This window comes from Oncorhynchus masou, chromosome 33 (assembly GCF_036934945.1).
Source record: "Oncorhynchus masou masou isolate Uvic2021 chromosome 33, UVic_Omas_1.1, whole genome shotgun sequence".
Lineage (NCBI taxonomy): Eukaryota > Metazoa > Chordata > Actinopteri > Salmoniformes > Salmonidae > Oncorhynchus > Oncorhynchus masou.
In genome coordinates, this window is record NC_088244.1 from 2,906,209 (window position 1) to 2,916,708 (window position 10,500).

Below are 10,500 nucleotides of genomic sequence, written 5' to 3' on the forward strand. Positions count from 1 at the left end.
CACTACTTTAGACCAGGGTCTATAGGGTAGTAGTGCACTACTTTAGACCAGGGTCTATAGGGTAGTAGTGCACTACTTTAGACCAGGGTCTAAAGGGTAGTAGTGCACTACTTTAGACAAAGCATGTCGGCTTAAATACATACATATTCATCTCCTTTTCAGCACCTATTGGTAGATAAAAAAAAATTAAAAAATACTCTGATTTTGTATATTATTTAGAGTTAGTATTTATCAATAATAAAAAGACAGGTTTGGAGAGCCATTATGAACAAAATATATTTGTGAATCAAAAATACAATGGTTTGATTCATCCTGATGTTTGCCATATTCAATGGATCAATCCATGAACTATTGGAAGGTATACAATAGGGTTAACCAGTGGTCCTATAAATCTACCCTGATATCTACCCTCACTAATGATGGAACTGTGATGGCAACGGGCACGGTCCAGTAGTCGTGGACGTATGGTCTGCGCTCTATAGTGATTGAAATAGACTACGTATCCCAAATTATTGCATATACGGTACCACTCAAAAGTTTGGACACACCTACTCATTCCAGGGTTTTTCTTTATTTTTACTATTTTCTACATTGTAGAATTATAGTGAAGACATCAAAACTATGAAATGACACATATGGAATCATGTAACAACCCAAAAAATTGTTCAACAAATCAAAATATATTTTATATATGAGATTCTTCAAAGTAGCCACCCTTTGCCATGATGACAGCTTTGCACGCTCTTTGAATTCTCTCAACCAGCTTCATGAGGTAGTCACCTGGAATGCATTTCAATTATCAGGTGTGCCTTGTTAAAAGTTAATTTGTGGAATTTCTTTCCTTAATGCGTTTGAGCCAATCAGTTGTGTTGTGACAAGGTAGGGGTGGTATACAGAAGACAGCCCTATTTGGTAAAAGACCAAGTCCATATTATGGCAAGAACAGCACAAATAAGCAAAGAGAAACGACTGTCCAGAATTTCATAAACTTTTTTTTATTCTACCTTTATTTAACTAGGCAAGTCAATTGAGAACTAATTCTTATTTTCAATGACAGCCTAGGAACAGTGGGTTAACTGCCTTGTTCATGGGTAGAACAACATTTTACCTTGTCAGCTCGGGGATTTGATCTTGCCAACTTTCAAGTAACTAATCCAATGCTCTAACCACTAGGCTACCTGCCACCTCTACACTCTAACCACTAGGCTACTTGTCGCCCCAACATCACTGTGTAAAAGGTGATATATTTCAGTTTGTTGCCATATGACTGTCCAGATCTAAAACAAGTGGTTATTTATATTTAGAATCCCTTTATTAAAATGACTTACTCTGTTAGCTAGCTCTTATCTGTAGCTCTTATCAATTTGTAAATCACAATGATAGAGAATGGTGTTATTTCTATCGAGAAACAAAAGGAGATGTTGTTCCCCCTCCCTAACTCCAGTGAATATTCTATGAGGGGCGTGTATGAACAAAACTAAAATTGTTGATTTTTATTTCTTATTCCATGTCAAACATTTTTTTTACAATAAATTAGTAAATACAATTATTTTTCAGATTTTGGTTGTGCAAATTCAGTAACGAAAAACGAGAAGTTTTACACTCTCCATTTAGGCTCAAATGAACTAGATGTACACAGACCCAACACAGGGGCCGACCTTACATATTCTGTTTAAAGGGGCGAATTTGATCTGGAAGCCAAAGCAACCAAATACTCCATCTAAACGTCAATCGATTCTCAATTGCGGTACAGTTCTAGAGACATAAATCCATCTACTTTCATATCACATCAAAATAATTTCACAAATGCAAAATAGCTGGAGAGAGTGGATTGGTGGAGGTTTGGGCTAGAATATATGTGGCATGGCTCTAGTCAGGGTTCGGATATGAATTACACACGTGGCGATGTAAAGTGACTCGTGGTTGCCCAAATGAATGTTGCCCAAATGAATGTTGCCCAAATGAATGTTGCCCAAATGAATGTTGCCCAAATGAATGTCGCCCAAATGAATGTCGCCCAAATGAATGTCGCCCAAATGAATGTCGCCCAAATGAATGTTGCTCAAATGAATGAAAAAATCATGTTTACACACAAGACCAGGTAGATAGATATGTTGTTTACTAGTAAGTTTGTTACATAGAATCAAACAAACAGATACATTACTATAAAAGTTCACACAAACTGTTCAGTTTCAGGAAATGGCATAAGAATAATACATTATAACCCTTGACACCATGAACGTATGTTTGTTTAAATAAAATAGTTTTTGCTAACATTTAGGACTACCCATCCACTTGCATTACTAGTTGAAACTAAATAAAAAAAATATTAAAATAAAACAACTAATTCAGACAAAAGTAGAAACACTTAGAAAAGGGTGATGAGTGTTCTGTCAGGTAACGGACTATATAAAGTGCAGATCTTTAATTTTGTGTATTTCATACACTGGCCATGATTTAAATATTATCTCATATAAAGCCGTGGTCAGAAGGGATAAGGCAGGCTAATGATGACCAATTATTTGATATTATTATTAATAATAATAATAATGCTAATCAACAACAACAATTTCCCAAAGTGCTAAAACAAGATACGAAGAAAAAAAAAATTGTCAAAAGATCTTATGACCTATTCGATAGTCCTCAGTTCCTCTAAATACGTTTTTGTTTAAATGTTTAAAAAAAGGAAAGCAGGCAAATAATCCATCAAACTGAGAACATATTTTACTTTTACCTTTATTTAACCAGGCAAGTCAGTTAAGAACAAATTCTTATTTTCATTGACGGCCTAGGAACAGTGGGTTAACTGCCTGTTCAGGGGCAGAACGACAGATTTGTACCTTGTCAGCTCGGGGGTTTGAACTCGCAACCTTGCGGTTATCAGTCCAACGCTCTAACCACTAGGCTACCCTGCCGCCCCACATACTTGATCTATTACTCTATAATACACTCAAAGCGCAGAATAGCAACAAGAGGCAAATACAGGACTCAGAATAAAAAATAAAAAACACAATCGACCACAGTATAAATTCTAGTACTTCAAGGCACAAGACTATGTTAAATAGACAGTTAACTTCTTCTCCAACAGTGGAGTTTTTAAAATTTGTATCAAAGTTTACTATGTTTTATTGCAACCTGAATTGGCATTAAATAAATCTGGTTAGTTTAGCTTAATCCTATACGTCAATGTCAACTATGACACAATTGACGCATAGGGACAGAAGTGTAGGGAAAAAAAATAAAAGCAAATTGTATAATGACGTAAAACGTAAATTCACTTGTTTGCTTGATATACTATTGCTTTTTAAAAAGCAGTGATTTGGTGCGAGAGACAGTTTAAACAGCGTCGTCAAAGCTACCGTGTCTGAAATAGTTCAATCTAACATCCTGAAGAAGGGGACATGAAGAACTACATATCTCTAGAAAACAACTCTCATTCACTAAAAGAAAACACAAGTCCTGGTAAGCTGGAACGTTTATTTCCATAAATATATATATTTTTTAAAGAATAGTTCTTAATTTCTTCTTCACTACATGCTATCACATCAAAAGCCTGTCTAGCTGTGGAATTAAACCATGAAATTACATTCTAAACCACTGGATATGTCTGTAATCAAATCCAATAGAAAAATTAGGGACTTATTATTTAACAGGCAAACATCACAATCAACTACAGGTTGGTTACATACTGAGTGAGAGTTGAGTCCAAACAGACAAAATCTGATTTAAGTGTTATAACCATCTGTTATTAATGTGTTATTTACATTATAACCTGTTATATATGTTATATATATGACCTGTTATGCACCTTAACTCTCACTTAAGGAATGCAAGATCCTCGTTGTGAAATTTCTAGCCTGGTCCCAGATCCATTTGTGTCGTCTTACCCATTCCTAGGGTCGTTACGTTGGCAAGACAACACAAACAGATCTGGGACTTGTCCTATCCACCCACTTCTTTCCTTAGAAATACAATTATTTTAATCAAAGGCCACATCTGTCACACAATACAGTGTATAATGTATATCCGCAAAGCAAGGCACTAGACCTTAGATTGCAGCTCAGCTAGCCAGACTGGCAATAATGTTCACTTGAACCTGATTCTACTGCAGAGTCAAACCATGCCTAGCTGTACTGGGTTGCCTTGGTTACTTGCTGGAAAGGAAACAGAACCAGCAGAGTCCGGGTCAGTTCAGCCCTACAGAGTGAACCAGGTAATGGAGACATTGAGCTTCGATGCTGTCCGGGTCAGTTCAGCCCTACAGAGTGAACCAGGTAATGGAGACATTGAGCTTCGATGCTGTCCGGGTCAGTTCAGCCCTACAGAGTGAACCAGGTAATGGAGACATTGAGCTTCGATGCTGTCCGGGTCAGTTCAGCCCTACAGAGTGAACCAGGTAATGGAGACATTGAGCTTCGATGCTGTCCGGGTCAGTTCAGCCCTACAGAGTGAACCAGGTAATGGAGACATTGAGCTTCGATGCTGTCCGGGTCAGTTCAGCCCTACAGAGTGAACCAGGTAATGGAGACATTGAGCTTCGATGCTGTCCGGGTCAGTTCAGCCCTACAGAGTGAACCAGGTAATGGAGACATTGAGCTTCGATGCTGTCCGGGTCAGTTCAGCCCTACAGAGTGAACCAGGTAATGGAGACATTGAGCTTCGATGCTGTCCGGGTCAGTTCAGCCCTACAGAGTGAACCAGGTAATGGAGACATTGAGCTTCGATGCTGTCCGGGTCAGTTCAGCCCTACAGAGTGAACCAGGTAATGGAGACATTGAGCTTCGATGCTGTCCGGGTCAGTTCAGCCCTACAGAGTGAACCAGGTAATGGAGACATTGAGCTTCGATGCTGTCCGGGTCAGTTCAGCCCTACAGAGTGAACCAGGTAATGGAGACATTGAGCTTCGATGCTGTCCGGGTCAGTTCAGCCCTACAGAGTGAACCAGGTAATGGACACATTGAGCTTCGATGCTGTCCGGGTCAGTTCAGCCCTACAGAGTGAACCAGGTAATGGAGACATTGAGCTTCGATGCTGTCCGGGTCAGTTCAGCCCTACAGAGTGAACCAGGTAATGGAGACATTGAGCTTCGATGCTGTCCGGGTCAGTTCAGCCCTACAGAGTGAACCAGGTAATGGAGACATTGAGCTTCGATGCTGTCCGGGTCAGTTCAGCCCTACAGAGTGAACCAGGTAATGGAGACATTGAGCTTCGATGCTGTCCGGGTCAGTTCAGCCCTACAGAGTGAACCAGGTAATGGAGACATTGAGCTTCGATGCTGTCCGGGTCAGTTCAGCCCTACAGAGTGAACCAGGTAATGGAGACATTGAGCTTCGATGCTGTCCGGGTCAGTTCAGCCCTACAGAGTGAACCAGGTAATGGAGACATTGAGCTTCGATGCTGTCCGGGTCAGTTCAGCCCTACAGAGTGAACCAGGTAATGGACACATTGAGCTTCGATGCTGTCCGGGTCAGTTCAGCCCTACAGAGTGAACCAGGTAATGGAGACATTGAGCTTCGATGCTGTCCGGGTCAGTTCAGCCCTACAGAGTGAACCAGGTAATGGAGACATTGAGCTTCGATGCTGTCCGGGTCAGTTCAGCCCTACAGAGTGAACCAGGTAATGGAGACATTGAGCTTCGATGCTGTCCGGGTCAGTTCAGCCCTACAGAGTGAACCAGGTAATGGAGACATTGAGCTTCGATGCTGTCCGGGTCAGTTCAGCCCTACAGAGTGAACCAGGTAATGGAGACATTGAGCTTCGATGCTGTCCGGGTCAGTTCAGCCCTACAGACTGAACCAGGTAATGGAGACATTGAGCTTCGATGCTGTCCGGGTCAGTTCAGCCCTACAGAGTGAACCAGGTAATGGAGACATTGAGCTTCGATGCTGTCCGGGTCAGTTCAGCCCTACAGAGTGAACCAGGTAATGGAGACATTGAGCTTCGATCCAGTCCTCAAGACCACACTGATCACAATGACAGAATTTCAAGAAATAAAGTGCATTTGGAAAGTATTCAGACCACTTGACTTATTCCACATTTTGTTACGTTACAGCCTTATTCTACAATGGATTAAATACTTACACACATTACCCCATAATGACAAAGCGAAATCTGTTATATTTTTTATTTTAGCAAATGTGTGTATATATATATATACAGTGGGGCAAAAAAGTATTTAGTCAGCCACCAATTGTGCAAGTTCTCCCACTTGAAAAGATGAGAGAGGCCTGTAATTTTCATCATAGGTACACTTAAACTATGACAGACAAAATGAGAAGAAAAAAAATACAGACAATCACATTGTAGGATTTTTAATGAATTTATTTGCAAATTATGGTTTTATTTGCCCAGCCACTTATGTAAATGTATTATCTCCGGGGGGGGGTTCTTCCAGAAATGTCTAAAAACCTGATTATGGGGTATTGTGATGTCATTATGGGGTATTGTAACATCATTATGGGGTATTGTGACATCATTATGAGGTGTTGTGACATCATTCTGGGGTATTGTGACGTCATTATGGGGTATTGTAACATCATTATGGGGTATTGTAACATCATTATGGGGTATTGTGACATCATGATGGGGTATTGTAACATCATGATGGTGTATTGTGACATCATTATGGGGTATTGTGATGTCATTATGGGATATTGTAACATCATGATGGGGTATTGTGATATCATTATGGGGTATTGTGACATCATGATGGGGTATTGTAACATCATGATGGGGTATTGTGACATCATGATGGGGTATTGTGATGTCATTATGGGATATTGTAACATCATGATGGGGTTTTGTGATGTCATTATGGAATATTGTAACATCATTATGGGGTATTGTGACATCATGATGGGGTATTGTAACATCATGATGGGGTATTGTAACATCATGATGGGGTATTGTGATATCATTATGGGGTATTGTGACATCATGATGGGGTATTGTAACATCATGATGGGGTATTGTGACATCATGATGGGGTATTGTGATGTCATTATGGGATATTGTAACATCATGATGGGGTTTTGTGATGTCATTATGGAATATTGTAACATCATTATGGGGTATTGTGACATCATGATGGGGTATTGTAACATCATGATGGGGTATTGTGACATCATGATGGGGTATTGTGATGTCATTATGGGATATTGTAACATCATGATGGGGTATTGTGATATCATTATGGGGTATTGTGACGTCATTATGGGGTATTGTGTGTAGATTGATGAGGGGCAAAAACTATTTAATCCATTTTCGTGTAAGGCTGTAAAGTAACAAAATGTGGAAGAAGTCAAGGAGTCTGAATACCATCCGAAGGCCTGTACATCATGAATTCAACTTTTTGTTGTTGTTGATGATGATGCTGTTATTTATTAAACACTTCAGTACATGCCTGTCTCCTGTCTCCTGCCTCCTGTCTCCTGTCTCCTGTCTCCTGCCTCCTGTCTCCTGTCTCCTGCCTTCTGTCTCCTGCCTCCTGTCTCCTGCCTCCTGTCTCCAGGAAAACTATTTAATCCATTTAGAATAAGGCTGTAAAGTAACAAAATGTGGAAAAGGTCAAGGGGTCTGAATACTTTCCGAATGCACTGAAAGTAACCAATTTGTTTTTTCATCCTACTTTTGATATTTACTATATCCAATATCTGCTTCATTAAATATTAAAACTGGAAAATGAAAAGTGCATATTTTGCCTTCAAACTGGTGTAACGGACTGACCCACATCCTCCTCCAGCCTCCACCTCCAGGTTTCTGGACCAGGGGAGACATATTACTGAAGACTGAGTCAGACCCTGGTATTGTTAAAAACCCTTTCACACTACGGAGCTGAGACAAACTGAATTGCACTGACCTAGTTCCGCATCCAGCACAGTTGCTGGAACTGTGCTTGAAATAATATAGGATACAGCTCAGCTCAGCTCGGCTCAATAGGGTGGAAAGGGCATTTGTGTAGTGTAAGAGCTTCTTGTGAAGATCTGCAGAGAGAGAAAGAGCTGGAGGGGGAAGAAAGAGGGGGAGAGAGAGAGGGGGAGAAAGAGGGGGAACAAGAGAGAGGGGGGAGAGGGGGGGAGGGGGGGAGAGAGAGGGGGGGAGGAGAGAGAGGAGGGGAGAGAGAGAGGGGGGAGAAAGAGGGGGGGAATGAGAGAGAGAGAGGGGGGGAGAGAGAGAGAGGGGGGGTGGAGCCAGTGGTGCTTGGAGTGACTGGGGGTTCACTCAGTAAAACAGTCAACTTGTACCAAAACTTCCAAACTGCAACAATGCAGATGGTGTGATCATGTCAGGCTTTGTTTTGATACGCTAGACCTTTACCAGTTCTTTCTCCCCGCACTGTAGTGAATTTGAAGATATTTCATAGCCCTTTGTGAGCAAGAGAGCTCGTATTATCCATTGTGCCCCTCCCTAGTCTCTAGGGCAAGGGGAGACGCGAAGCAAGAGGAGAGATATGGGCCACATCCAAACTATTGTTTGTCTACACTTTGTATTTTATTGAGGAGGACAACGCCTCCTCTGGCAGATAGGACATATTCTCCCCAGGTAGAGACAGGGGTCTGTGTCTCTAGTAGATATAGGACATATTCTCCAGGTAGAGACAGGGGACTGTGTCTCTAGTAGATATAGGACATATTCTCCAGATAGAGACAGGGGACTGTGTCTCTAGTAGATATAGGACATATTCTCCAGGTAGAGACAGGGGTCTGTGTCTCTAGTAGATATAGGACATATTCTCCAGGTAGAGACAGGGGTCTGTGTCTCTAGTAGATATAGGACATATTCTCTCCAGGTAGAGACAGGGGTCTGTGTCTCTAGTAGATATAGGACATATTCTCCAGGTAGAGACAGGGGTCTGTGTCTCTAGTAGATATAGGACATATTCTCCAGGTAGAGACAGGGGTCTGTGTCTCTAGTAGATATAGGACATATTCTCCAGGTAGAGACAGGGGTCTGTGTCTAGTAGATATAGGACATATTCTCCAGGTAGAGACAGGGGTCTGTGTCTCTAGTAGATATAGGACATGTTCTACCCAGGTAGAGACAGGGGACTGTGTCTCTAGTAGATATAGGACATATTCTCCCCAGGTAGAGACAGGGGTCTGTGTCTCTAGTAGATATAGGACATATTCTCTCCAGGTAGAGACAGGGGTCTGTGTCTCTAGTAGATATAGAACATATTCTCCCCAGGTAGAGACAGGGGTCTGTGTCTCTAGTAGATATAGGACATATTCTCCAGGTAGAGACAGGGGTCTGTGTCTCTAGTAGATATAGAACATATTCTCCAGGTAGAGACAGGGGTCTGTGTCTCTAGTAGATATAGGACATATTCTCCAGGTAGAGACAGGGGTCTGTGTCTCTAGTAGATATAGGACATATTCTCCAGGTAGAGACAGGGGTCTGTGTCTCTAGTAGATATAGGACATATTCTCCAGGTAGAGACAGGGGTCTGTGTCTCTAGTAGATATAGGACATATTCTCCAGGTAGAGACAGGGGTCTGTGTCTCTAGTAGATATAGGACATATTCTCCAGGTAGAGACAGGGGCCTGTGTCTCTAGTAGATATAGGACATATTCTCCAGGTAGAGACAGGGGTCTGTGTCTCTAGTAGATATAGGACATATTCTCCAGGTAGAGACAGGGGACTGTGTCTCTAGTAGATATAGGACATATTCTCCAGGTAGAGACAGGGGTGGTCTGAACTTTCACAGTTCTTACATCTGATCTACAGGAAGGCAGAAAGAAATTCTCGTGCAGATAAAAAAAATAGAAATATATATATATATGTTTTGTGACGTCTGGTGTTGTGCCAAAACTGAATACTACTGTAACAGGTCCACTCTACACAACATCCATACTGTCGTCACGATGTCCATTACAGAGAATTACACATTTAACATATTGTTGCTTTAAAGTAATAATAAATCTATACTATCATAATATGTTACAATGTAAGAAGTCAATAACAAATAGATCTCTGGAGTTTTGACATGCAAGAATCCGTTTTTCATATTCAAGACTGAGCACAGATGAGAAACCATGTTTTTCTAGTCAGGGCCCTCTATGACGGTACATTTATGGAATTGCTTCTGTGTGAGTCAGGGATTGAGGGTAAAAGGGTAAAATGCATTAAAACATTTGTTGTTGAGCCAGAAGAAGAAACAAAAGGAATGTTTTAACTAATGTAATTAACTAATGTAATTAACTAATGTAATTAACTAATGTATTGAGAGAGACATTGTTAATGGGGTGAAACAAAACAGATTTAAATTTTGCTTGTGATCAACACACAAGTTGTAGACTAATTGTCTGCGCAGGAATGCCGATTTCTGCTCACTGCAGATTTGATTGAATTCCAACCATACGTTTTAAATCTGACTGACTATGATGTCACTGTTCGCATTATTTCTTATCTAAAACACTGGTAGGTTCTAGCTTCCTAAAACCCTCTATAGTGACCATGGAGTAGGTTCTAGCTTCCTAAAACCCTCTATAGTGACCATG